This window comes from Cervus canadensis, chromosome 17 (assembly GCF_019320065.1).
Source record: "Cervus canadensis isolate Bull #8, Minnesota chromosome 17, ASM1932006v1, whole genome shotgun sequence".
NCBI classification, from domain to species: domain Eukaryota; kingdom Metazoa; phylum Chordata; class Mammalia; order Artiodactyla; family Cervidae; genus Cervus; species Cervus canadensis.
The window spans coordinates 39871817-39898992 of NC_057402.1; the positions used below are offsets into that span (position 1 = coordinate 39871817).

The 27176-nt window shown below is 42.2% G+C and overlaps 1 protein-coding gene and 1 non-coding gene across 2 annotated transcripts in view; one reads left to right on the forward strand and one right to left on the reverse strand.

Moving 5' to 3' along the window:
• The window catches only part of FAM189A1 (family with sequence similarity 189 member A1), a 240997-nt gene that overhangs the window by 47366 nt on the left and 166455 nt on the right, over positions 1 to 27176 (forward strand). The gene's annotated exons all lie outside the window — the stretch shown is intronic.
• On the reverse strand, positions 22980 to 23052 carry TRNAW-CCA. Its single transcript has one exon. It is a non-coding gene; the product is annotated as a tRNA-Trp (tRNA).

Sequence of the window (27176 nt, forward strand, 5' to 3'; positions counted from 1 at the left end):
TTTCTGAGAGCTTTCGTCAGCTTCTCCATGGCCCACCAAGAACTCAGGTGACAAGACTAGTTGGTCTGCTGACCCTTCTGTTGGCAATGCTCTGATTCTGCACCCAGGTGAGGAGATGAGGCAGGTGTTCGCCATCTCTAGACATGAGGGCCAGCCACACTGTACTCTTTTATATAAGGGACCTGAGCATCCTTGGATTTGGATGTCTGAAGGGTGTCCTGGAACCAACCCCCCAAGGATACTGTAGTAAGTTCTGCCTTTCATTTCACACAGAACTAAGTTTCAGTAAGAACAGATGAGGATAAGGTGGACGAAGGTCCACCTGGGGTGAAAGAGGGAAGAGAACTGATCGATTGTTTATTCTTCTAAGTATGTTTTAGATGTATTTGTTTTTCCACTCGTCTGTTGAGGGAGAGGCTCATGGGAAGCAGTATTTCTCAAGCTTGTTTTTTCCTCATTTTCTTTATTCCTCTATAGATGGACTATAGGTTGTTTCCATGTTGTGGCTGTTGTGAGTAATGCTGCATGAATGTAAGAATACAAATATCTTTTTAAGATACTGATTTCATTTCCTTCAGATAAATACCCAGAAGTGGGATTGTTGGATCATATGGAAATTGTATTTTTAATTCTTTGAGTAGCCTCCACAATCTTTCTCCACAATCTATGATGGCTTGTACCAATTTACATTCTCATCAGCAGTGCACCAAGGGTTCTCTTTTTCTCTGCATCCTCACTAATACTTGTTATCTCTTCTCTTTTTCATGATAACTGTTTTAACAAGCATAAGGTGACATCTCATTGTGGTTTGGGTTTGAATTTCCTTGCCAGTGAGTGATGTTAAGCATCTTTTCATGTATTTGTTGGCAATTTTTATGTCTTCTTTGGGAAAATGTCTATTCAGTCTTTTGCCCATTTATAATTTGGATTATTTTGTTGTTGTTTTGCTATTGAGTTGTTTGAGTTCTTTGTATATTTATATATTAATCCCTTATCTGGTATATGGTTTGCAAATGTTTTCTCCCATTTTGTAGATTGCTTTTTCACTTTGTTAATTGTTTATTTTGCTACATAGGAGCTTTTTAGTTTGATGTAGTCCCACTTGTTTATTATTGCTTTTGTTTCCAGTGCTTTTTGTGTCATTTCCCAAAAAATCATTGCCAAGACCAATCTCAGAAAGCTTCTTCCTTAAATTTTCTTCTAGGATTTTCTTGGTTTCAGGTCTTACATTTAAGTCTTCAGTTTATTTCAAGTTAATTTCCATGAGTGGTATGGAAAAGGGTCGAGATTCATTCTTTTGAAAGTGGGTATCCAGTTTTCCCAGCACCATTTTTTGAAGAGACTATCTCTTTCCTGTTGTGTGTTCTTGACATCCTTATCTGAGATTAGTTGACCATATATGTGTGTATTTGTTTCTGGACTGTATTCTGTTCCATTGATTTGTGTGCCTGTTTTTATGCCAATGTCATACTGTTTTGATTATTGTCCTTTTAATAGAGTTTGAAATTAGGAAGTGTGATGCCCCCATTTTATCTTCATTCTCAGGATTGCTTTGGCTGTTCGGGGTCTTTTGTGATTCCATACAAATTTTAGGATTGCTATTTCTGTTTTTGTGGAAAATGCCATTGGGAAATTGATAGGGATTGCATTAAATTTGTATATCACTTTGGGTAGTTTGGTCGTTTTAACAATATTGATTTTTTCAATCCATGAACATAAGATAAATTAAAAGATATCTTTTAATTTACATGTTCCTTCATCACTTTCTTTCATCAGTGTCTTATAGTTTTCATTGCACAGGTATTCTTGCCTGGAGAATCCCAGGGACAGAGGAACCTGGTGGGCTGCCGTCTATGGAGTCCCACAGAGTTGGACATGACTGATGCGACTTAGCAGCAACAGAAGTAGCACAGGTCTTTAACCTTCTTGGTTAAATTTATCCCTAAGTATTATATATGTATATTTTGTGATGCTATTTTAAATGAGATTGTTTTCTTAATTTCTCTTTTAGGTAACTCACTGTAAAGTGTACAGACACAAAATGGAATTTTGTATATTGATTTTGTATCCTGCAGCTTTACTGAATTTATTAGTTCTAACAGTTTTTTAAGTGAAATCTTTAGAATTTTTTTATAGAATTTTTATTTATAAGATCATATCATCTGTAAACAGAGACAGTTTTGCTTCTTCCTTTCTGGTTTGGATGCCTTTTATTTCTTTTTTTGTCTGGTTGCTGTGGCTAGGACTTCCAGAACTATGGTGAATAGAAGTGGTAAGAGTGGTCACCCTTATCTTGTTCCTCTGGTCTTTGCTGACTGGCTTTGGGGGAGAAATAGCTCCATCAGGTGGTCCAGCTAGAAAATCTGAGGCTTCCTCAGACTTTTTCTACAGGTGTGCCTGCTCCACACTTTGTGTTCCTTTTTGGCAGGGAGTTCTGAAGACTGTCTGCCATCTCTCAGTCCTGTAAAGCCAGGGGAGGTGCTAAGAGCAGATGACCTCCGTATTCTGGGTGGAACAAGAGGGCAGTGGACTTCTTGGGCCGTGTCCTGCACGGCTGGGGAAGCTCGGCGCCCCTTCACCCTCTGCTTTATCTGCTGAAGACACGGTGGGCTGGGCTGGCTTCGTTGGCGCCGCACAGTGCTGCCTCGTGTAAACTGAAACATGGAGCATTGAAACTGTTCCTCTTACTCTATTCAGTGCCTCTGCTCTTGGTTTTTTTGCTTCAGTGCTCTGTTGGTACTCTGCTGGACTCCTAGACTCCCACGAAGGTACTCTTGTCCATGCATGGATGGTCACACTCTGTGTTCTCTGGGGGATGATGGTAGAAAACCATTCCATCATCTTGATAACATCACCATTGTTTCTTTTAAAGCCACTCATTTTTGTTCATGTGATGGAATTATGTTTATTGACAATCCTCAGGTTACACTTGAGCTCCTGTTTAGCTTAAAGGGACCTTCTTATCTTTTTTGAGTTTATGTGTGTATGTAAGAATAGTGTCTTTTATTGTAGATTCCAAGAAATGTGATTCTCCAAGTAAATGTACAGATGTGTTTTCCTGACATGGTAAGACAAAATTTGTCCCTTTGTGCCGTGTAGAGAGCATTTCAGGCAGTATCTCTAATCCATGCTGGTGGAGAGAGACTTTCTTCCATAAAATAATTGTCTGCTTTTGTACCACAGTCGTGTTTTTTTTTTTTTTAAATAGCAGCTCGTTATGAAACACCTTTTATCGACACATTTTGTTCCCGTATTCTGTGACCTCTCCTCTTTTGTCTCACTACAGGAGACCTTGTCAAGCAGCGTTCTTTTTGTTTTTGCGTTCTGGTAGAATTTTTGAAGATTTACCCTCTAATCAGGTTTGATTTTGCAGGGTGTAAGTTCTGATCTGTACTTCCTTCCGTATGGACTCTTCTCCTGAACTTACATTTTTGTATCCATGGCCTGCCTGCTCTTTCATCCGGCCCCTTGGGAGCATAGCCTGCTGTCTCCTTGCAGGAGCCCTGGACTCACAGGGCGCTGTCTGCCTGTAATGCACCCATGATGCCTGTCTGAGAAAGACCTTTCTGACCCTGTGATTATTTTTAGAGGAATGTTCTTCCTCTTAAGGTCCTTAGCTCTTTCTTTTCTTGTGTTTCTACGGGAGGCACATTGATGGGTGTTTTTCACTTGGTCTTTTCAAAGTATCATTAGGTGGTAAATAAATCAGAATAATTTTGTTGTGAAAAATGATAAATACCCATTATCAAACATTTAGGCCATACAGAAAGGTGGAAGAAAATAAAGGGAAAAAACCTACACATACAAAATGCCACTTGCAACAACAAGTCCACTGATGACGCCTGGGGAACAGTGTTCAGGTGGCCCTCTCTTCATGGGTATAAGTAGAAGGGGTGTGTATAGAGAGTTTTACATTGTACATTTTACTGTAAGGATAAATACTAAAGTATAAATTTCACTTTGCTATCTTTCATCAGGAAGTAGAATATGAATATGCTTTACAGTTTAGTAGAAAGGGTTATGAAAAATTTTTGAGTGGTTGGAATCATTCTTTTAAAATGTATTTTATTTTTATATTTAAATTTTTAAATGCTGTATCAGTGTAATATTTTTAAAAATTTTATTTTATTGAAGTATAGTTGATTTACAGTGTTGTGTTAATTTCTGCTTCAAAGTGACTCAGTTATATACACACACATATATAAATATATATATATACATGTTCTTTTTCATATTCTTTTCCACTATGGTTTATTATAGGATATTCAGTATGGTTCCCAGTGCTATACAATAGGACCTTGTTTACCCAGAGTCATTCTATTTTTAAGCTAGAAATTCGGATTTGCATGGTGTCTCTTGAATACCTGTTGTCAGAGGAGATGAATAGATGCCCACTGAATTTCAGAGAACAGTGTAGTATGGGGATTAATGCTTGCATCCAGACAGGCTGGGTTCAAGTCCCAGCCCTGCTGCTTGATCTTGGGCAGACAATAAAGCCTCATGGGGACTTATTTGCCTCCTTGGTCAGATGGACGTAGTGACAGTATCTGTGTCAGAGTTGTTGAGAAGGTTGAGTCATTATGACTTACAGGCTGTGTCTGGTGTATTAGTATTACTGTCTCCCCTCCCTGCAGCTTGTTTTCTCCTAGGTAGATCTTTGCATTTGTGGGGCAGGGCTAGTAACGTTTGCATTCTCCTCTGTGCCCCTGCTTCCTGCAGTATTCTGCTGTCATCTCCTTATTTCAGTGCATTTGGTTCACCCCGGCAGCCCCAGCAGGCCTCCCATCCAGCATGTCAGCCCCGCAGGTGAGATTGCCAGTGGTTTTGTCCACTGATGGTCTGGAACAGCGCTGGCCACCAATCCAGCACTTCACGAATATGTGTTGATTACACGAATGTGCCCCAAATCTCAGCTGCCTCCAGGCTTGAGAGACCAGGAGGTGGACCTGGAGATGCTCCTGCTGGTGGGATGTTGTCCAATAAACTGAGGGTTGCGTTTGGGTCAGGATGCTCTTGTGGGATGCAGACAGACAGGCAGGGTACAGAGGAAGTACTCCTAGCTTGTTTTTGTGAGTGAATACTCACCATTTCTGCATGAATACTTTTAGAGTCTTGCTACAGAGAGACTCTCCTGTTCACTCGCCCAGGCCTTGAACTGTGTCACCTATTTCCCCAGTGGCATCTTGGGGTATGTGGATCACATCCAGCGTGTATCCCCTTCCTCCGTGGATGGGGTTGAGGAGACCTGGCTTTTGTGCAGGGAAAAATCCCCCAATCTCTTTGCTTCTTGTTTGATGAGAATGCGGATACATGGTTTGCAGACTCGGTGCTGTGGAATTTTAGGGTTTTCCTATTTCTTTTCAAGGAGAGTGCTTTAACCTTTAGTGTCGTTACTTGTTATGAAAGTATGGTAACACATTTGCAGGAGACTTGGAAAATATTTAACTTTGTACATGTAGTTCCACTATATATTATAATTATTTTTTAAGTAGATAAATTATGACTTTTAGTTGGAATTTCAATATCAACCTCTCAAAAATTAATAGAATGAATATACAGAAAAGTAGAAGGATATAGTAGACCTGCTTGAAAGGCACCATGAACCAATTCAACATAAATAAGATTTAAACAGTTTTCACACAATAACAGGATACAAATTCTATTCAAATTCCCACAAACTATAAACCAGGACTAGGGTCATTTCATTTTGGTGTTCAACCTAGCAGTTCACTTGTCTGAGGGTTCTGTTGCATATGGTGTTAGGGTTCTTGGGGCCAGGTATTCTAAGCAGGTTTATTACTTGGTCCCTTTACTGCTTGGACATTCAAAGCAGGTGGACCCAGGTTCTTTCTTTTTTTTTCTGGCCATGCCCCACCACATATGGAATCTCAGTTCCCTAACCAGGGATCAAACCTGTACACCTTGCAGTGGAAGCATGGAGTCTTAACCACTGGACCACCAGGGAAGTCCCTCTTTTGCCATTTTCAAAGGTCAGGGAGAGTGTATCTAAAACAAACCAATGAATGGAAAACGGCTTTTCTTTAATGTTCAGTGAGTAAGGCTAAGACATCACATAAAAGGAAGTGTTTAAAGAGGGATTTAAAAAGAAAATCTCACTGCAGATGAAAAGAGGCTGACTTTTTAAAGAACTTGACAGACCCCAGAGAAAAGAGAATTCTTGGGTGAATAGCATTTATAAAATGTTGGCAGCTCTCCATTTGTGTATAAAATTCTAGCAGTGTGCAGTGGCTTGAAGAGTGACAGGTGACCTCTGGGTGTGTGTATAACCAGGTCTGGGCATTCTGAGGAGGACAGCGTATCTGAGACAGCTGGGGCTGTCAGGACAGAACACCACAGGCTGGGTGGTTTAATCAACAGATGTTTATTTCTCACAGTGTGGGAGGCTGGATGTCCAAGATGCCCACGGAATCAGTTCCTGGGAGGGCTCGCTTCCTGGCTTGTGGGCAGCTGCCTCCTTTCTCAGGGCTCACGTGGTGGAGAATGAACTTTCTTCTTGTAATAAGGGCACTTGCAATAAGACTATCCCGGGGGCCCCACCCTCACAATCTCATCTCATAATCACCTCCCAAGGCTCCACCTCCAAACAGCATCACATCAGGGCTAAGGGCTTCAGATTGTGAACATGGAAGGGGAGGGACACAGTTCAATCTGCAGCAGCAGAGGTGATGATTACAACAGGCAGAGGGAGAATGCAGGTTACCTATTTTTGTTCTCACCTAAACTGAACATTTTCTCTTTTTGTTTTATCTGTTTATTTAGATTTTTGGCTGTGTTAGGTTTTTGTTGCTATTCAGGCTTTTCTCTAGTTGCAGAGAGTGAGGGCTACTCTCTAGGTGCAGTGTGTGGTCTTCTCATTGCTACGACTTCTCTTGTTTCGGAACGTGGGCGCTAGGACACTCAGCCTTCAGTAGTTGCAGCACGTGGGCCCAGTAGTTGCGGCTCCCGGGCTCTAAGGCACAGATTCGGTAGTTATGGTGCACAAGCTTTGTTGTCCTGGGGCACATGGGATCTGCTTGGTCCAGGGATTGAAACTGTGCAGCCTGCATTGGCAGGTGGATTCTTTACCACTGAGCCACCAGGGATGCCCTCTCTCTGTTTTTAAAGCAGTCAGACGTGTTAGTTATTCTGTATTTGTTGGTTCTAAGACAGATCACGGTTTTATGGGGCCTGAAGCATGTGCAGAATGGGGGACTGAAACCATAGATATAGACAAGCTGGTGCCACCCTGACGGGACTTGGATGGAGCCTGGGACTATAGGATGGCCTAGAACTTAAGCTTCATTAGTTTCAGGGTAAATCTGGTTGGCTTATTTATTTTTTTCCTTTCCTATTTGTCATTTTTTCTAATCTTAGCAGTAATGTAATTCACTGTAGGAAATTTAGAAAATACAGATGGGCCAAGAAAACAAAAACAAAACCCTTCCCTAATTCCATCACTCTCAAATAGCCACTGTTGAGAATTTACTGTGCACGAGGTGTTTTGAGCCCAGGATGTGCTATTTTTTGCATTTCAATGCTTCCTGACCCTGGCTGGGTCTTCCCAGTGGATGGTACATCGACATTTGTCAGCATCCTACTTCTTCTCCTGGGATGTCCTGAAGTTGTTGGCATCTTAAATGTGCCGGAGTAAGGGGCTTATTATTGCATGTGTGCTGAAGTCTGTTAGTGCCCCTGAGGTTGGAGATGATGGGGACCAGAAGCAGTGGGGCAGGGGTGATAGGCTGGGGACAGTGCCCCCTCCTTCCTGTCCTCTGCACGTCTGACCTCTACTCTGCCCCTCCCATGATGCAGAGATCAGGGCACCCTACCTCTTGGGGTTATCAGAAAGCAGAATAAAACTCTTGGGACACTAGCCTCATGTGTGTGCTTGGCAATTGATCAGTTCTGATGATCTACAGCTTATTTGTTCATTATTTCTTCAGATATTCTCTGTGCCTCTTCCCTCACCTGTGCTTCTGAGATCCGTCAAATGTGTATGCAGAGCATGGTGGTGGCACCTTGCAGGTCTCTGAGGCTCTGTTCAGTTTTTTGCTTTTTGTTTCTTAGACTGAGCAATTTTTTTTTTTTTAACTTTTTGGCCACACCATGTGGCATGTGGGATCCTAGTTCTCTGACCAGGGATTGAACTTGTACCCACTGCAGTGGAAGCTCAGAGTCCTAACCACTGGACCACCAGGGAAGTCCCAGACTGGGCAGTCTTAAAACCTTCAGGTTCATTTATTCTTTCCTCTTTCTGCTAAAATCTGCTTTTGAGCCCCTAAAGAGAATTTTTCATTTTAGTTAGTATACTTTTCAGTTTCAGAACTTCTGTTATTTTTCTTCTTTAATTTCTGTCTCTTTATTGTATTCTCTGTTTAGTGAGACAGTCTCTTGCTTTCCTGTGGTTCTTTAGTCATGGTTTCCTTTAGCCTTTAATACCTAAGCTTATGCAAAGTCTGTGTCCAGTAGGTCCAATATTTGTGCTTCCTCAGAGATGGTTTCTTTTGATTGCTTTTTCTTCCTGTATTGGGTTATATCTTCCTGTTTCTTTGCGTGCCTTGTTTGTTGTTGTTGTTTTTTTCATTGAAAAATGGGCATTTTGCATATTATTATTATGTCATAACCCTGGAAACCATATTCTCCCTTCCCTCCAGGCTTTGCTGTTGCTCCTTGGAGTTGTCCTTTGTTGGTCATTTTTCTGAGATAATTTTGTGAAGTTTGTATTCTTTGCTGTGTGTGCTGCTATACTCTCTGTTCTGAGAGCTTGATGGTCTGCCAATGATGTTTCCTTACATGATTCCAACCAAAAAAATGCCCCTGTCTTTGCCAAGGGGCTCTGTGTGCATGTTGTTGTTCAGTCACTAAGTTGTGTCTGACTCTTTGTGACCCCGTGGACTGCAGCACGCCAGGCTTCCCTGTCCTCTTCTACTGGAGTTTACTCAAACCTCATGTCCATTGTGTTGATGATGCCATCCAACCCTCTTATTGCCTGTTGCCCCCTTCTCCCCCTGCCTTCAGTCTTTCCCAGTATCGAGGTCTTTTCCAATGAGTTGACTCTGCATCAGGTGGCCAAAGTATTGGACCTTCAGCTTCAACATTAGTTCTTCCAATGAATATTCAGGGTTGATTTCCTTTAGGATTGACAGTGTGCCTGTCGAGGCCTGTTCAAAATCATCCATGTGACTAGTGTAGAGCTCAGGGTCAGCCAGAGGTGACAGCTTAGTGCCTTCTTGAGTCTTTTTTGATCATGGGTGCAGCTCTATGTGTGCATGAACTTTTAGGTTCCTAGGAATACTTCTGAACTTTTCAGAGCTCCTCTGGTTCCTCAGCCTTTCATCCTTAGCTTTCTGATTAGGGTATTGTTGGCCCAGACTGTTGTGTATTACCCCAGGCAATAGTGAATAAAACATTTGCCTGGAAATGTTTTCAGCGAATATCCCTGGGTAGGAACTTTAGCACTGGGAGAATTCCTAGTCAGATAAAATAAAAATAAGCCTTTTGATCTGGTCTTCCAGGGAGGCACCAGATGGATTAAAAGAAATAATGACATTTCTTTGTGAAAGAGGCCCGTTCTGCTTCCTCTGATACTATGACTGTGGGCTGTTATTTTCAAGGCTGCTGCTGAGGAGTGGGGGATGGGACTGTAGTAAAAATACTACACAAAGCTCACTGTTCCTACTCCGATTTAGATATTTTTCTTTGAGTAAACACTCCCTGTGTTGCTGTAAGCCTTTGATAGTTTTCAGAGTTCCTAAAAAGTTGATAATGACAGTTTTTGCAGTTTTTCCTTGTTTTTATTGAGAGGTGGAATTTTGCATCTTCTTAGTTTTTTTTTTCTTTTTTTTGCTGACATCATTCCTTTAAGATTTCCACCCCGCCCCCCCGCCAATAATCTAGAAAAAATGTGTTGTTTCTGTTTAGTCACTAAGTCATGTCCGATTCTTTGCAATCTCATGGACTTCAGCACGCCAGGCTTTCCTGTCTTTCACCATCTCCCAGAGTTTGCTCAAATTCAAATTCATGTCCATTGAGTTGATGATGTCATCCAACCATCTCGTCCTCTGTCATCCCCTTCTCCTCCTGCCCTCAGTCTTTCTCAGCATCAGAATCTTTTCCAGTGAATTGGCTCTTCACATCAGGTGGTCAAAGTGTTGGAGCTTCAGCTTCAGAAAAGTTTATTTCACCACATTTAGGATTTCTGTAGAGTTTAGAAACATCCATGAAGTTTCTTTCATGCATGGATGGTAAAATTTTAGGACATTTCAAGTTTTCTTGTACAGAGTTTAATCTTAAGATGCTTCTTTGCCCTTCTAGTAGTAAGAGCTGTGTGGCATTTTTTTATATGCATCTTTTAAACTTTATTTGGCCACATGAGGTCTGAGTTGCAGCGTGCAGGCTTCTCTCTAGTAGTGCCGCACAGGCTCAGTAGTTGTGGCACTCAGGCTTAGTTGCCTCATGGCATATGGGATCTTAATTCCCCAACGAGGGATCAAACCCATATCCCCTGCATTGGAAGGTGGATTCTTCACCACTGGACCACCAGGGATGTCCCAGTGTGGCATGTTGTACAGTGGCAGAACCTCAGTCCCCAGGCTGCATCCCCCTGTGTGGGTGTGCTGGCATAGGGCAGCAGAGGGATCACTGTTTACCAGTTCTACTGGGAAGGGTAGCAGAAACCTAAGTATACCAACATGATGACAAATCATATCGATGTGCCCCAAACCATTTCAGCTTCTTCTTTGTTAGATTCCAAAAAGTCCATAAAAAATTTAATTTTACAAAATTTGCAAAAATGTTATGACTATGTGAATACCATGGGAAGCCAGGACCTTGTAAAGAGCCCACGTGAGTGAAGGGGTCTTGATGCTTACACTTCATTAGCTTCCTAGTAAATCTGCCTCAGGGTATTAATCATTGTTTTCGCTTCTATTTCCTGAATTTAACGAGTTTACATTTATTTTTATGTTATTTGCTGTGGGATTTCTTCTTCATTAAATTACCTATTTGTGTCCCTTGTTAATTTTCCTGTTGGGGGGTTTGCTTTTTTCTACCAATTTATAGGATCTGTATATAGTCTGGATACTTTTTTAAAAAAACCTTTTTTGTTATTTTTTGGCTGCACCGCATGGCATGTGAGATCTTAGTTGCCTGACCAGGGATTGAACCCATGCCCCTGCTGTGGAAGCACAGAGTCTTAACCACTGGACCACCAGCGAAGTCCCTATTCTGGATACTTTCAAAGTAATATTATAAATATCTTCTCCTAGACTCTAGACTGTCACTTTTAATTTTGAGGTTTAAATTTTGATGTAGTTAAATACATAAACAGTTCCTTAAGTGATTTTTGTCTTATTTAAGAAATATTTTAGCTCAGTTGGTAAAGAATCTGCCGGCAATGCAGGAGACCCCGGTTCGATTCCTGGGTCAGGAAGATCTCCTGGAGAAGGGATAGGCTACCCACTCCAGTATTCTTGGGCTTTCCTTGTGGCTCAGCAGGTAAAGAATCCTCCTGCAATGCAGGAGACCTGGGTTTGATCCCTGGGTTGGGGAGATTCCCTGGATAAGGGAAAGGCTACCCACTCCAGTATTCTGGCCTGGAGAATTCCATGGATTGTGTAGTCCATGGGGTAGCAAAGAGTTGGATACGACTGAATGACTTTCACTTTCACTTCCATATACTGATACTATATAGAGAAATTCTCATAATTTCTTCTAAAAGTTAAACCTTTTTTACATGCTCGTCTGTGACCTATGTGTTTACTTTTATATATAGTGCATGTTTGTGTGCTTAGTCACTTCAGGCTTGTCTGACTCTCTGTGACACCATGAACTGTAGCCCACCAGGCTCCTCTGCCCATGGGATTTCCCAGGCAAGAATACTGGAGTGGGTTGCCATTTTCTTCTCCAGGGGATGTTCCCAACCCAGGGATCGAATCCTCGTCTCTAGTGTCTCCTGCACGGGCAGGCAGATTCTTTACCCTGAGCCACCTCGGAAGCCCCTAAAACAAAGGTACCAAGATGCTAAAAATAAAGGACAGAGATGTACAAGACAGGTCCAGCTCAAAAGCCATATTAAATCAAGGCAAAGGGGATCAAAACGAATGAGTAATTTTATGGAAACAAAAGAAAATGCTGCAATGAAGATAAAAATGTCTTGATCCTTTACTAAAAATACAACCTCAAAACACATCAAATAAAAGCTGTGAGAAATTGACAAAAATCACAGTTTTCATATAAAAGTTACTCATATCTTTAGTTAATAGAGCATTGCTGTTGTTATTTCCATTTTTATAATTTTCACTCACTATTTTGTGTTTATTATTTCTGTGCATTTTTATACTTATACTGCAAATGAAGGTTTCCTAAAATGATGGTTTTGTTTTGTATACTTTACATAAATGTTATCAAGCCATTTTTTAAAAGTTTGGATTTTGATCCAAGGGTTAAGGCAAACTGTATAAAGATATGAAATAATTTAATAATATAAAAGGACATGTTAATAAGTATATACCAATATTCTATCGCATCAGGAAATATCCACTTAAGTACTGATGAACCATTTAAAACATTGATTACATTCTAGATCTCAAGGAAAACACCAGCTTATTATAAAATGTAGAAATTATGGTTCTATGACCACCATTCTGTAAAGCTAGAATAAAGGCATAGGTAAACATTTTTAAAATGGCAAACAAATTAAAAAAAAAAAAGGCAAACAAACAAAAATGAATAAATAAAAACAGCCACTAGGCCAAATAACTCTTGGATCAAAGTCCAAACTTTTAAAAAATGGCTTGATAACATTTATGTAAAGTATACAAAACAAAACCATCATTTTAGGAAACCTTCATTTGCAGTATGAGTATGAAAATGCACAGAAATAATAAATACCAAATAGTGAAAACTATAAAAATGAAAATAACAACAGCAATACTCTATACTATATGTGCTCACAGGACAATTTATAGCTTCAGTGCTATCATTAGTTGGGTAAAAAGAAATTTTTTTTTAAATTAATTTATTTGGAAGTGTTGGGTCTTAGTTATGGCATGCAGGATCTTTAGTTGTGGCATGTGGGATCTAGTTTGCTGATCAGGGATCATACCTGGTCCCCCTGCATTAGGAGTGCAGAGTCCCAGCCACTGGACCACCAGGAAAGTCCCAAGAAAAATTTTTACATAAATTGAACATGCCACTGTAGTAAACTTGTGGGGAAAAAAAAGCAATAAGCCACATCCAGATAAAAATAGGAGAGAACAAAGATAAAATTGAATGTGAAAAATTTTATGAATAAATCTAACCATTCTTGGAAAAGATCAATAAGATAAAAAAAAATCATGTGATAAGAATAATCTTCCCCCACAGCAGAAAAGCAAAGAAAATGTTACTGAACAAGAAGGTAGGCGATGAAGAGATAAGCATTTAAACATAAGAAGTGTTTGTGCACCTCTAATGTATTTGAAAATCTTACTGAAATAGCTGTTTTTCTATGAAAAGATACCATCACATTTTCTAAAGAAGCAAAACCCAAAATGGACTAGTATTCAAGGAAGAAACAGAAAACTGTATTCAAGGAAATTTTTTACAAAAGAACAACAGTGAGGGGAGATGTGTGCAGCTAGTTATTAAAATGTATTACTGGCACTTGAAGAAAACTAAATAGAGATGGAAAGCTTGGGGGAAAACATTGCCTTTGGTAGGAAATGTTTTAAAGTTTTTAGTAAGTGTTGAGTTTAACAAATCAATAGAAAAAAGTGAATATTCCAGTTGAGAAAATCAGGGGAAAAAAAAAAAGGTAATGGGTAAGCAGTTTTTAAAAAGAACAAATACAAATGGCCAGTAAACATAAGAAGTGTGATTTGATTCCTGATTTTAAAAAAGCCTCACTAGTATTTAACCAGAGAAACTGATGGATGACAAGATGGCACTTCTGTTATTCAGGCAACCTGGGCTTGGAAATTAGATATCAAGTTCACGTCATCCCTGGCAATCTCTAGCATGTGATTTGGGGCATCATATGTGGCTTTAAATTTCCAAACCTTGGTTTTCTTAGCCATAAAATAGGCATGATAATTCCTGACTGACTCTGAACTGTTGTGAGGGTTAAATGAGAAAATTTATGCAGAATTTTTTTAATGCAGTGCTTGGATCATGATGAGCAGCTAATAAATATAGGTTGCGAGTGTTATGTTAGTATTGATGTATTTTGACTTGCCAATCAAAAAAAGACTTAAAGGATAATAAAACCCAGCTGGTGAAGGTGTCAAGAAATGAGCTCTTACACACCGCCACTTGCTTGGATGTGCTCTCAGAGAATGTGGCCAATGTCTGACCTATTTGTCATTGTCATGACCCTTTCTGCTGATATTTTAGCCAGAATGCCTTCTGAAAATAAGAAGGGGTCAGCTAACCACTCCCCTCCCCAGAACAGATGTGAGCATAGACTTTTTGTCTTATGGTGGGAGGTCAACTTTACAAGTTTACAAGCATATAATAAAGTACACAATATGCTTTTTCTTTCTTTCTTTTTTTTTCACAATGTGCTTTTTCAAATGATCACACCTATTATGTAAATCACCAGTTTCATTATTCTGAAGATAAAAAGAATTGCCAGTTTCAGTTATAAAAATTACAGAGCTAAAGTTGCATCTTGAACAGTGTAAAACTGCCTGAAACTTCTATGTGTGCTTTATGTCTCTGGATTTCATACTGTTGCCCCTTGACATTTTGTAAGTTTACATTTGTTTTCATTTGCTCATCTGTCACATTCCCCAGATATGATTATCTTGTCTGTGAGTATTCCTTAATAGACTATTAGCTCATGGATAGATATTAATGTGGACAGGATACAGATTCCACCCCCCACTCCCCACCCGCCTTGGCAGGGCATCACTGAGAAGTGAAATCAGATGCCTGTCGCCATGGACCAGTCGTCTTTCCGCTGGGGCTGGTTTCCCTGGAGACGGGAGACATGCCTGTCCAGGTTGAATGGGTGACCAGAGGAGCAGACACCAGGACGGGCATCCATAGTGACATCTTGTGTCTCAGGACTCCTGTCCTGTGATGGCCTCATGTCCCCTCTGGGGAATGTGGGGTCCCTTCTTTCTGCTCCCATGGTGTCTCTCTTGCCACCGGGTCTTGTTTTGCTGGGTGCCTTGGTTCAGAGTTGACTGCTGTCCGCAGAGCTGAGAGTGTCCATGTCTGGGGCTGCAGGAGGTGGTCACAGGAGCCAAGGGGGGGCGTCTTCCAGCAGCACAGTCATCACAGAGCCCAGTCTGTATGGAAGGAAGAGCCTGGTGTGTGGCTATCTTGCTCAACTCGGTGGTGATCACAGCAAACACAGAGCTTACAGGGTCCTGCACCTGTGAGCCTGCACTGGCCCAGGAGCTGCATCCATCCCCATCTGGTCCTCAGGGCTGGGTCATTGTCAGCACTGTGCAGGTGACACAGGCAGCCAGACCATGCCTGTGGACCCCACCCCACCCTGCCTCTCTGTTTTTTAAAAAAATAATTTTATTTTATTTTTGGCTATTCTGGGTCTTAGTTGTTGTGCAGGCTTTTGCAGGTTGTGGCAAGCGGTGGCTACTTCTAGTTGTGGTGCTTGGGCTTCTCATTGCAGTGGCTTCTCTTGTTGCCGAGCACGGGCTGTAGGGCACCCGGACTCGTTAGCTGTGGCTCCCAGGCTCTAGAGCGTGGGCTCAAGACCAGGAGCTGCAACTACTGGGAAAATCCCCTGGAGAAGGGAATGACAACCCACTCCAGTATTCTTGCCTGGAGAATTCCATGGACAGAGGAGCCTGGCAGGCTACAGTCCATGCGGTCACAAAGAGTTGGACACAACTGAGAGACTAACACTTCTACTACTATGGGCTTAGTTGTTCCACAGCATGTGGGATCTTCCCAGACCAGGGATCCAACCTGTGTTTCCCGCATTGGCAGGCAGTCTTTAGCACTGAGCAACCAGGGAAGACCTCTCTGTTGTTTTTTAAAGATTGATTATTTTCATTGTGGTGTAATTGACATGTAACATTGTATTAGTTTCAGGGGAACAACATAATGATTCGATATTTCTATTGGTTGGGAAGTTTGATGTTCACCCCAAGTCTAGCTAACATCCATCAACGAACATAGTCACTGTTTTTTTCTTGTGAAGAGAACTTTAACAATCTGCTCTCTTAGCTAGTTTCAAATACACAACACAGTATTTCTAACTGTAGTCCCCGTGCTGTACATTACATTCCCAGGACACTTATTTTATAACTGCAAGTTGTATCTGTCAACTCTCTTCACTCATTTCACCAAACTTCCTCAACACCCACCTCTGTCAGCCACCAGTCTGTTCTCTGTATATATAAAATTGTTTTGTTGGTTTTTTTTTTTTAATTCCACATATAAGATCATACAGCAGTTATCTTTCTCTGTCTGACTTGTTTCACTTAGCATAATACCTTCAGTGTCTATCCATGTTGTCACAAATGGCAAAATTTCATTCATTTTAAACATGAATAATACTGAATAATTGAATTGACTATTGAATAATATTCACTGTATGTATGTGTGTTATATATTATGTATATATGTGTGTTTTTTCTTTATACATTCATCCATGGATAGACACTTAGATTGGTTCCATGTCTTGGCTATTGTAAATAATGCTGCAGTGAACAAGGGGCTGCATATATATCTTTTCAAGTTAGTGTTTTTGTTTGCATATATACCCAAAAGTGGAGTTGCTGCATCATATGTTAATTCTATCTTTAATATTTTGAGCAACCTCCATACTGATTTCCAGAGTGTCTGCACCAATTTATATTCCCACCAACAGTCTCATTTTCTCCACATATATGCCAATACTTGTCATCTCTTGTCTATTTGGTGACAGCCATTCTGACAGGTGTGAGGTGATATCTCACGGTAGTTTTGATTTGCATTTCCCTGATGATTAACAATCTTGAGCATCTTTCATGTGTCTTTTTGGTCATCTGTATTTCCTTTAGAAAAATGCCTATTCAGATACTCTGCCCACTTTAAAAATTGGATTGACTGGGGTTTTTTTGGTATTGCTAAGTCCTGTCTGACTCTTTGTGACCCCATGGACTGTAACCCACCAGTCTTCTCTGTCTGTGGGATTTTCCAACAAGAATACTGGAGTAGATTGCCATTTCTTTCTCCATCCTTTTTTTTTTTTCTTTTAACACTTACATTTTCATGTTCACCCTGAGCACTGAAGGACATCTTTTAGTTTAGAGGTCAGGAAACCAAGGCCCACAGGTGGCTGTCTGCCTCCAGACATGTTTTACTTGGCTCTTGCAGTGTTAAGTGTTTATTTGCTAGCACTTAAAACTTGAGACAGTTGAGTTCAGTTGCTCAATCATGTCTGACTCTTTGCAACCCCATGACTGCAGCACTCCAGGCTTCCCTGTCCATCACCAACTCCCGGAGCAAGCTCAAACTCACATCCGTTGAGTTGGTGATGCCATCCAATCATCTCATCTTCTGTTGCCCCCTTCTCCTCCTGCCTTCAATCTTTCCCAGCATCAGTCTTTTCAGATGAGTCAGTTCTTTGCATCAGGACACCGAAGTATTGGAGTCTCAGCTTCAGCATCAGTCCTTCCAATGAATATTCAGGACTGTTTCCTTTAGGATTGATAGGTTTGATCTCCTTGCTATCCAAGGGACTCTTAAGAGTCTTCTCCAACACCATAGTTCAAAAGCATCAATTCTTTGGCACTCAGCTTTCTTTATAGTCCAACTCTCACATCCATACATGACTGCTGAAAAAAACATAACTTTGACTAGACAGACCTTTGTTGGCAAAGTAATGTCTCTGCTTTTTAATATGCTGTCTAGGATAGTCATAGCTTTTCTTCCAAGTAGCAAGCGTCTTTTAATGTCATGGCTGCAGTCACCATCTGCAGTGATTTTGAAGCCCATGAAAATAAAGTCTGTCACTGTTTGCATTGTTTCTCCATTTATTTGCCGTGGAGTGATGGGACCGGATGCCATGATCTTTATTTTTTGAATGTTGAGTTTTAAGCCAACTTTTTCACTTGCCTCTTTCACTTACATCAAGAGACTCTCTCTTTCTTCTTCGCTTTCTGCCATAAGGGTAGTGTCATCTGTGTTATCTGAGGTTATTGGTATTTCTCATGGCAATCTTGATTCCAGCTTGTGCTTCATCCAGCCCAGCATTTCTCATGATGTACTCTGCATGTATGTTAAATAAGCAGGGTGACAATATACAGCCTCGACATACTCCTTTCCCAATTTTGAACCAGTTTATTGTTCCATGTCCAGTTCTCACTGTTGCTTCTTGACCTGCATACAGATTTCTCAGGAGGCTGGTAAGGTGGTCTGGTATTCCCATCTCTTGAAGAATTTCCCACAGTTTCTTGTGATCTACACAGTTAAAGGCTTTGGCATAATCAATAAAGCAGAAGTAGATTTTTTCTGGAACTCTCTTGTTTTTTCTATGATCCAATGGATGTTGGAAATTTGATCTCTGTTACCTCTGCTTTTCTAAATCCAGCTTGAACATCTGGAAGTTCACGGTTCATGTACTGTTGAAGCCTGGCTTGGAGAATTTTGAGCATTACTTTCCTAGCATGTGAGATGAGTGCAATTGTGTGGTAGTTTGAACATTCTTTGTCATTGCCTTTCTTTGGGATTGGAATGAAAAGTGACCTTTTCCAGTCCTGTGGCCCCTGCTGAGTCTTCCAAATTTGCTGGCATATTGAGTGTAGCACTTTCACAGCATCATCTTTTAGGATTTGAAATAGCTCAACAGGAATTCCATCACCTCCACTAGCTTTGTTTGTAGTGATGATTCGTAAAGCCCACTTGACTTCACATTCCAGGATGTCTGGCTCTAGGTGAGTGATCACATTATCATGGTTATCTGGGTCATTAAGATCTTTTTCGTATAGTTCTTCTGTGTATTCTTGTCATCTCTTCTTAATAGCTTCTGCTTCTGTTAGGTCCATACCATTTCTGTCCTTTATTGTGCCCATCTTTGCATGAAATGTTCCCTTGGTATCTCTAATTTTCTTGAAGGGATCTTCAGCCTTTCCCATTCTATTGTTTTCCTCTATTTCTTTGCATTGATCACTGAGGAAGGCTTTCTTATCTCTCCTTGCTGTTGTTTGGAGCTTTGCATTTAAGTGGGTATATCTTTCCTTTTCTCCTTTGCCTTTTGCTTCTCTTCTTTTCTCAGCTATTTGTAAGGCCTCCTCAGACAACCATTATGCCTTTTTGCATTTCTTTTCTTGGGGATGGTTTTGATCACTGCCTCCTGTACAGTGTCACAAACTTCCATCCATAGTTCTTCAGGTGCTATGTCTATCAGATATAATCCCTTGAATCTATTTGTCACTTCCACTGTATAATTGTAAGGGATTTGATTTAGGTCATACCTGAATGGCCTAGTGGTTTTCCCTACTTTCTTCAATTTAAGTGTGAATTTGGCAATAAGAAAGTTCATGATCTGAGCCACAGTGAGCTCCCGGTCTTGTTTTTGCTGACTGTATAGAGCTTCTCCATCTTTGGCTGCAAAGAATATAATCAATCTGATTTCGGTATTGACCATCTGGTGACATCCATGTGTAGAGTTGTCTCTTGTGTTGTTGGAAGAGGGTGTTTGCTATGAACAGTGCATTCTCTTGGCAAAACTGTTAGCCTTTGTCCTGCTTCATCTTGTATTCCAAGGCCAAACCTTGGTTTACTCCAGGTATCTCTTGACTTGCTACTTTTGCATTCCAGTCCCCTATGATGAAAAGGACATCTTTTTTGGGTGTTAGTTCTAGAAGACCTTGTAGGTCTTCATAGAACCATTCAATTTCAGCTTCTTCAACATTGCTGGTTGGGACATAGACTTGGATTACTCTGATACTGAATGGTTTGCCTTGGAAACAACAGAGATCATTCTGTCATTTTTGAGATTGCACCCAAGTACTGAATTTCAGACTCTTTTGTTGATTGTGAGGGCTACTCCATTTATTCAAAGGGATTCTTGCCCACAGTAGGAGATATAATGGTCACCTGAGTTAAATTCGCCCATTCCAGTCCATTTAGTTCACTGGTTACTAAAATGTCGATGTTCACTCTTGCTATCTCCTGTTTGACCACTTCTAATTTGCCTTGATTCATGGACCTAACATTCCAGGTTCCTATACAATATTGCTCTTCATAGCATCAGACTTTACTTCCATCACCAGTCATAGCCACAACTGGGCACTGTTTTTACTTTGGCCCCATCTCTTCATTCTTTCTGGACCTATTTCTTCATTCTTCTCCAGTAGCATATTGGGCACCTACTGACCTGGTGAGTTCATCTTTCAGTGTCATATCTTTTTGCCTTTTCATACTGATCATGGTTCTCAAGGCAAGAATACTGAAGTGCCCTTCCCTTCCCTTCCCTTCCCTTGCCCTTCCCTTCTTCAGTGGACCACGTTTTGTCAAAACTCTACACCATGGTCTGTTCATCTTGGGTGGCCCTACATGGCATGGCTCATAGTTTCATTGCGTTAGACAAGGCTGTGGTCCATGGGATCAATTTGATTAGTTTTCTATGATTGTGGTTTTCATTCTATCTGCCCTTTGATAAGAGGATAAGAGGCTTATGGAAGCTTCCTGATGGGTGAGACTGATTGTGGGGGAAACTGGGGCTTGTTCTGATGGGCGGGGCCATGCTCAGTAAATCTTTAATCCAATTTTCTCTTGATGGGTGGGGCTGTGTTCTCTCCCCATTGTTTGACCTGAGACCAAACTGTGGTGGAGGTAGTGAAGATAATGGCGACCTCCTTCAAAAGGTTTCTGGCATGCACTGCGGCAGTCAGTGCCCCCAACCCTGCAGCAGGCCACTGCCGACCTATGCCTCCACCGGAGACTTGTGGGCACTCACAGGCCAGTCTGGGTCAGTCTCTTGTGATCACTGCTCCTTTTTCTTGGGTTCTGATGCACATAGGGTTTTGTTTCTGCCCTCCAAGAGTCTGTTTCCCCAGTTCTGTGTAAGTTCTGTAATCAATCCCACTGGCCTCCAAAGTCAAATTCTCTGGGCGTTCTCAGTCCCTTTGCCAGATCCCAGGTTTGGAAATCTGTTGTGGGTCCTAGAACTTTCTTAACAGTGAGAGAATTTCTTTGGTATGATTGTTCTGCAGTTTTTGGGTTGTCTGCTCAGCAGCTCTATGGTGAGGTTAATGGCGACCTCCAAGAGGGCTTATGCCACAGGCTGTGTGGCCAGGTGGCTTCATCCAGAGTCCCTGCCCCTGTGGTAGGCCACTGCTGACTTGTACCTCTGCAGGAGACTCAAATACAGGTCTGGCTCAGTTTCTGTGGGGTCTCTGTGTCCTTGTGCGCACAAGGTTTTGTTTGAGCCCTCCCAGCATCTCTGGCAGGTATGGGGTTTGATTCTAAATGCAGTTTTGACCCTCCTACCATCTTACTGGGGCTCCTCCTTTGCCCTTGGATGTGCGGTATCTTTCTTTGGTGGGATTCAACCTTCTCCTCTAGATGGTTATTCAGCAGCAAGTTGTAATTTTGGAGTTCTCGCAGGAGATGATGAGCACACGTGCTTCTACTCCGCCATCTTCTATAGATAATAAACTTGGGACAGTTCACAGTAAAATTCCAAGGAAGGAATTGCTCAGCATCTTTGAGGGATTATCTTGTCTCTGACACCTGGAAAGCAGAGCCCCTTCTATGTGACCGTGGCTGGCTGGTAGCTTCTGGGGCTGTACAGGTAACTCCATTACTTGGTCTTCTGGTGCCTATCAGTGCATCGTGGCTTCCGGCAGTTTCTGGAGGGATTGAGAAGGAGGTGCATCTGGGCTTTAACATGATTGCCTGGCAGTATCACCTGTGCTGGGGGGTGGGCTGGGCTGGGCTGGGGGCCCCAGTGACAGAAATTTACCCCCCTGGCTTAGCCTGCAGGGGTGTGTGAAAGAGGGAGGCGGTCAGTTGAGGTGAAGTTCGCCCTGGAGTGAGCCCTGAGGACAAGACTGCCCTGGTCACAGGAAATGTGTATTTGGGGAACAGGACTTTCCGGCCCAGAACCGCTGTGCTCATGGCAAATTGGGTACCAGAAACGCAGCCAACATGGTGGTTGCAGCCTCCCCTTCCTCCTCAGTCAGCTTTGCTCTTCTCTGCCAGTGTTTATGAGCATGTTGTGATTTTCTGTGGTGTGTTTCTTAAGGGTTATTTAATTTGGCATCAATTGTTTGCTCTTGTCTTAGCCTCTTCTTTGTGATGTGAAGAAATCCATTCTACAGTTTCTAAAGCTGTATTGAACATACCTGCTACCAACCCCCTGCTGCTTGCTTGTAGAAAATCAGTGGTTTTTGCTATTCTTTCTGAGTACTCAAGGGCGCTGATTTTGGAAAAGAAAAGTAAGATACTCCCATGGTGGTAAAGACAATTCAAGTGAGGAGAGAAATACAGAGGGAGCAATTTTTCCAGGAGAACTCCTGCCTGCTGCTGGGGTCCCTGGAGGGCACCCTGCTGGTTTCCTCCTGGGATATTTGAATGGAAGGCAGCCTTTGGGACTGGAAGATTTTAAAAAAAATTTAATTTTGTTAAAATACACATGGTTAGATAGCATCACCAATTCAATGGACATGAACTTGAACAAACTCTGGGAGATAGTGAAGGACAGGGAAACCTGGCGTGCTGCAGTCCATGGGGTTGCAAAGAGTTGGACACGACTGAGTGATGGAACAATAGCAACAAAATACACATAAGAAAAGTCTTCCCTCTTAACCATTTTTCAGTGTACGGTTCAGTGGCATTAAGTACGTTCACGTTGCTCTGCAAACCTCTCTGCCATCTGTCTTTCCCTCTTTTCATCTTGCAAAACTGCAACTCTGTCCCCATGAAATACTAACTCCCTGCTAGCCCCTGCCTCAGCCCCTGGCACCCACCACCTAGTTTTTCTTTTCTTTTTTTAAAAAATTCTTGGTTGCATCGAGTGGCATATTGGATCTTAGTTCCCTGACTGGGGATTGAACCCATACCCTCTGCATTGGAAACATGGAGTCCTAACCACTGGACCACCAAGGACATCCTGACACCATTCCTTTCTGCCTTTAGGAATTTGACTCCTTCCCAGGTGGCTCAGTGGTAGAGTCCACCTGCCAGTGCAGAAGACCTGGGTATGATCCCTGGGTCGGGAAGATCTGCTGGAAGAGGAAATGGCAGTCCACTCTAGTATTCTTGCCTGGGAAATCCCATGGACAGAGGAGCCTGGCAGGCTATAATGGGACATGATTGAGCTACTGCGCACATAAGCATGCACACACAGGGACCTCGTAGAAGAGGAGTCACACAGTATTTGCCCTTCTGTGACTGGCTTATTTCACTTAGCATGATGTCCTCAAGGTTTGTCCATGTTGTAGTGGGTGTCAGAATTTTGGGGAAGGAGACTGTCAGGATGGGATGGGGGGAGGTTAACCATGGACACCCCCCGAATTCCTGTGTCAGCCTCATCCTGGCTTGATCCTTGGGGGAAGATATTTCCCAGCATTTGGTCAAGCAGGGTTGCTGAGATGGCCTTTGTGCAGGTCCTGTGAGAGGTATGCCCTTAATCCAGAAGAAATTTTTAAAAAAATATTTATTTATTTGGCTGCACTTGGTCTTGGTTGTGACATGTGAACTCTTTTGTTGTGGCATGGGATCCAGCTCCCCCACCAGGGATTGAACCCAGGCTCCCTGCACTGGGAGCTCAGAGTCCTAGCCACTGGACCACCAGGGAAGTCCCAGAAATTTTTTAAAAAATTGATATTTATACTTTTGGGGCATAGCCTAACAGTTGCTAGAGTCCTGGACTAGCGTTATGTAAGAAAATCTTTACATGTTCAGCAGTTTTACACATGGTAGTGTATATGTTTCAGTGCTACTCTCTCAGTTCATCCCACCTCTCCTTCCCCCGTCATCATTTAGCTGCGACTGTCATCCTGAAGAACTCATGATGTACAATCAAATATCCTTATTTTTTTGTTTGTTTGTTGATAATATTTATAATGAATCATAAAATTCAGATAACAAGGAATTACCGAGTGAGCATGCAATGAAAATGTAGCGAGGATTGCCTGGCTGTGGTTTAAACCAAGTAAATGTCAGTCATTCTTTCTCATGGCTGCTTCTGTCCTTATTGTTGTGGAATATTAGGTGTTTACAGTTCAGTTAAATCACCCCTCTGCAGAATGCGGGGTGCTGTCCATGGTATTTCTGACTTGGGAGTACCTGGTGTCCTAGAGCCGACTATGGGGATCTCTGTTGTCAGGCCGGAGCCAAGTCTGATTTTGCACAGTGATCCTCCTTTCCCAGCTCTTCCTGAAGAGCTGGGGAAATCCCTTATTCCTCTTTTCACATCAGAGTCCTTCAAGTGGAGAATCCACTTCTGCATCCCGTTCCTTATGTGGCTTTTGTTCTACTTGCATATTCAGAGCCTTGTTACCCAGTTTTCATCTGGTGGTTTCTGGACATCTTGCCCTTCTGGACTTGCTAGGGCGAGATGTTGGCTGGTGACCATTCCCTCTGTGGCCTGGGCGGCTCCCACCCATGTAGCTCACTGCCTTCAGAGGGGCCGGTGGCCACCCAGAATCCCCCCCTTCCTTCCTTTGTCTGTGGCCTGCTGCTCGTGGCATTTATGAATGTTGGTATCAAAATGCAGAACATTTGTAACACTGATGAGTTCATCTGCTCACTTTAAAAGTTAGCATTCCAGACAGTTGAGATGATTTCACCTCAGAGTGAGGTCGCAGGCTGATGTCATAATCCTTGTGTTCTTGTCCTGAACCCGTCCTCTCTGCAGGTCAGGGCTTGGGTCCAGGACCCCCAACCCCCGGCCACACACTAACCTCTTGCTGAAGCAAGGGCCCTCGTCTCTTTGGCATTCCTCTGATCCCCCCAGCTCATGACCTTATTAAAAGGGAAAGCGAGAAGGGTTTGTCCTGACACTCCACTCCTGAGCACGCCTGAGCCTTCTGCTGGATAATCCCCTCTCGTCTGTCCATGATTGACACCCGGCTTATTGGCACGCGGCTTCCTCAATTTGCTTTTCTTTTCATCTCCGCTGCTCCCCATTATGTTCTAAAATTAATATTAAAAAATCCATCTAGTGCACAACAGAGTTCAAGTCAGACAGCACTGACAGGCTGATAATGAAAACAGCTGCCCCTCCTGCCCTGGGCATGCACACCCCAGCCCCAGGGAGCCCCAGGGTCTCTTCCTTGTCTGCTTTTATTCCAGTTTTATGGGGGGAAAAGGACACTTGTTATTATTTTTATTGTGGTAAAATAGCCATAACATGAAACTCACCATCTTAACCATTTTTAAGTGTATACAGCTCAGTGGCATTAAGTACATTCACATTGTTTGATGGATGTAGAGATGATCATACCAAGGAAGTACATCAGAGAAAGATACCATACGATATCACTTATATGTGGAATCTAAAACATGAGGTTTAAGAGGGAGAGGACATATGTATACCTATGGCTGATTCATGCTGATGGATGGCAGAAACCATCACAATATTGTAAAGTAATTATCCTCCAATTAAAATAAACACACAAAATAAAATATGACACAACCTATGTACAGAACAGAAACAGACACAGAGAACAGACTTGTTGCCAAGGGGGTGGGGAGGTGGAGGAGGGATGGCTTGGGAGTTTAGGATTAGCAGATGCAAACTTTTATCTATAGGATGGATAAATAACATGGTCCTACTGTATAGCACATGGAACCATGTGGTAAACCATAATGGAAAAAAATATGAAACAATATATGTGTATAACTGAATCACTTTGCTGTATAGCAGAAGTTAACACAACTTTGTGAATCAACTATACTTCAATAAAACCCTCATAGCTCAGTTGGTAAAGAATCCACCTGCAATGCAGTTTGAACCCAGGTTCAATTCCTGTGTCGGGAAGATCCACTGGAGAAGGGATAGGCTACCTGCTCCAGTATTCTTGGGCTTCCCTTGTGGCTCAACTGGTAAAGAATCCACCTGCAATGCAGGAGACCTGGGTTCAACCCTGGGTTGGGAAGATCCCCTAGAGAAGGGAAGAGCTACCCACTCCAGTATTCTGGCCTGGAGAATTCCATAGGCTGTATAGTCCATGGGCTTGCAAAGAGTTGGACACGACTGAGCGACTTTCACTTTCACTTTTTGATAAAACTTAAAAAAAAACAAACAAACAATGTTCACATTGCTGTGCAACCATTACCTTTCCAAGTCTTTTTGACCTTGCAGAACTGACACGCTACACCCACTGTAAACATTCACTCCCCATCCTCCCCTCCCCCAGCCCCAGGGAACCACCATTGGACTTTCTCTATGAATTTGATGGCTCTGAGACCTCAACAAAGTGGGATCACACACTGTGAGTTATTTTTTTAATTATTTATTTTTAAATTGAAAGTTAATTACAATATTGTTTTGGTTTCTGCCATACATCAACATGGATCAGCCATATGTCCTCTCCCTCTTCAGCCGACCTCCCGTCTCCCACCCTTCTAGGTTGTCACATAGCAACGGTTTGATTTCCCTAGCCATACAGCAAATTCCCACTGGCTATCTGTTTTACATATGTTAGTGTATGTGTTTCCATGCTACTCACCCCATTCATCCCACCCTCTCCTTCTTAACCCCCTCCCCTGTCATGTCCGTAAGTCTTGTGTGGTCAGTGTGTTCCACACAGCATGGTGTCCTGTGGTTCATCCCCACTTTGACACATCAGCATTTCCTTCCTCTTTAAGACTGAAAAATATTCCGTTGTGTGTATGTGGACCATGCTTTGTTTATCCGTTCTTCCGTCGATGGACACTTGGGTTATTTCCACCCTTCAGCTATTGTGGATAAAATGCTGCTGTAGACGTGGGTGTTCAAGTATGTTTTCAAGGCACTGCTTTCCCTTCTTTGGGGGTATACCCAGAACTGGGATTGTTGCATCACAGACGGTTACCATTTCTTCGTTTTTATAACTGACCTTATCTTGTTCTCAGATTCATTGTGCACTGGGTACATGGACATGTGTGCTCAATCGTGTCCAGCTCTTTGTGACCTCATGCACTGTAACCCTCCAGACTCCTCTGTCCATGGGATTTCCCAGGCAAGAAAACTGGAGTGGGTTGCCATTTTCTTTTCCAGAGGATCGTCCCGACTTGGGGATCAA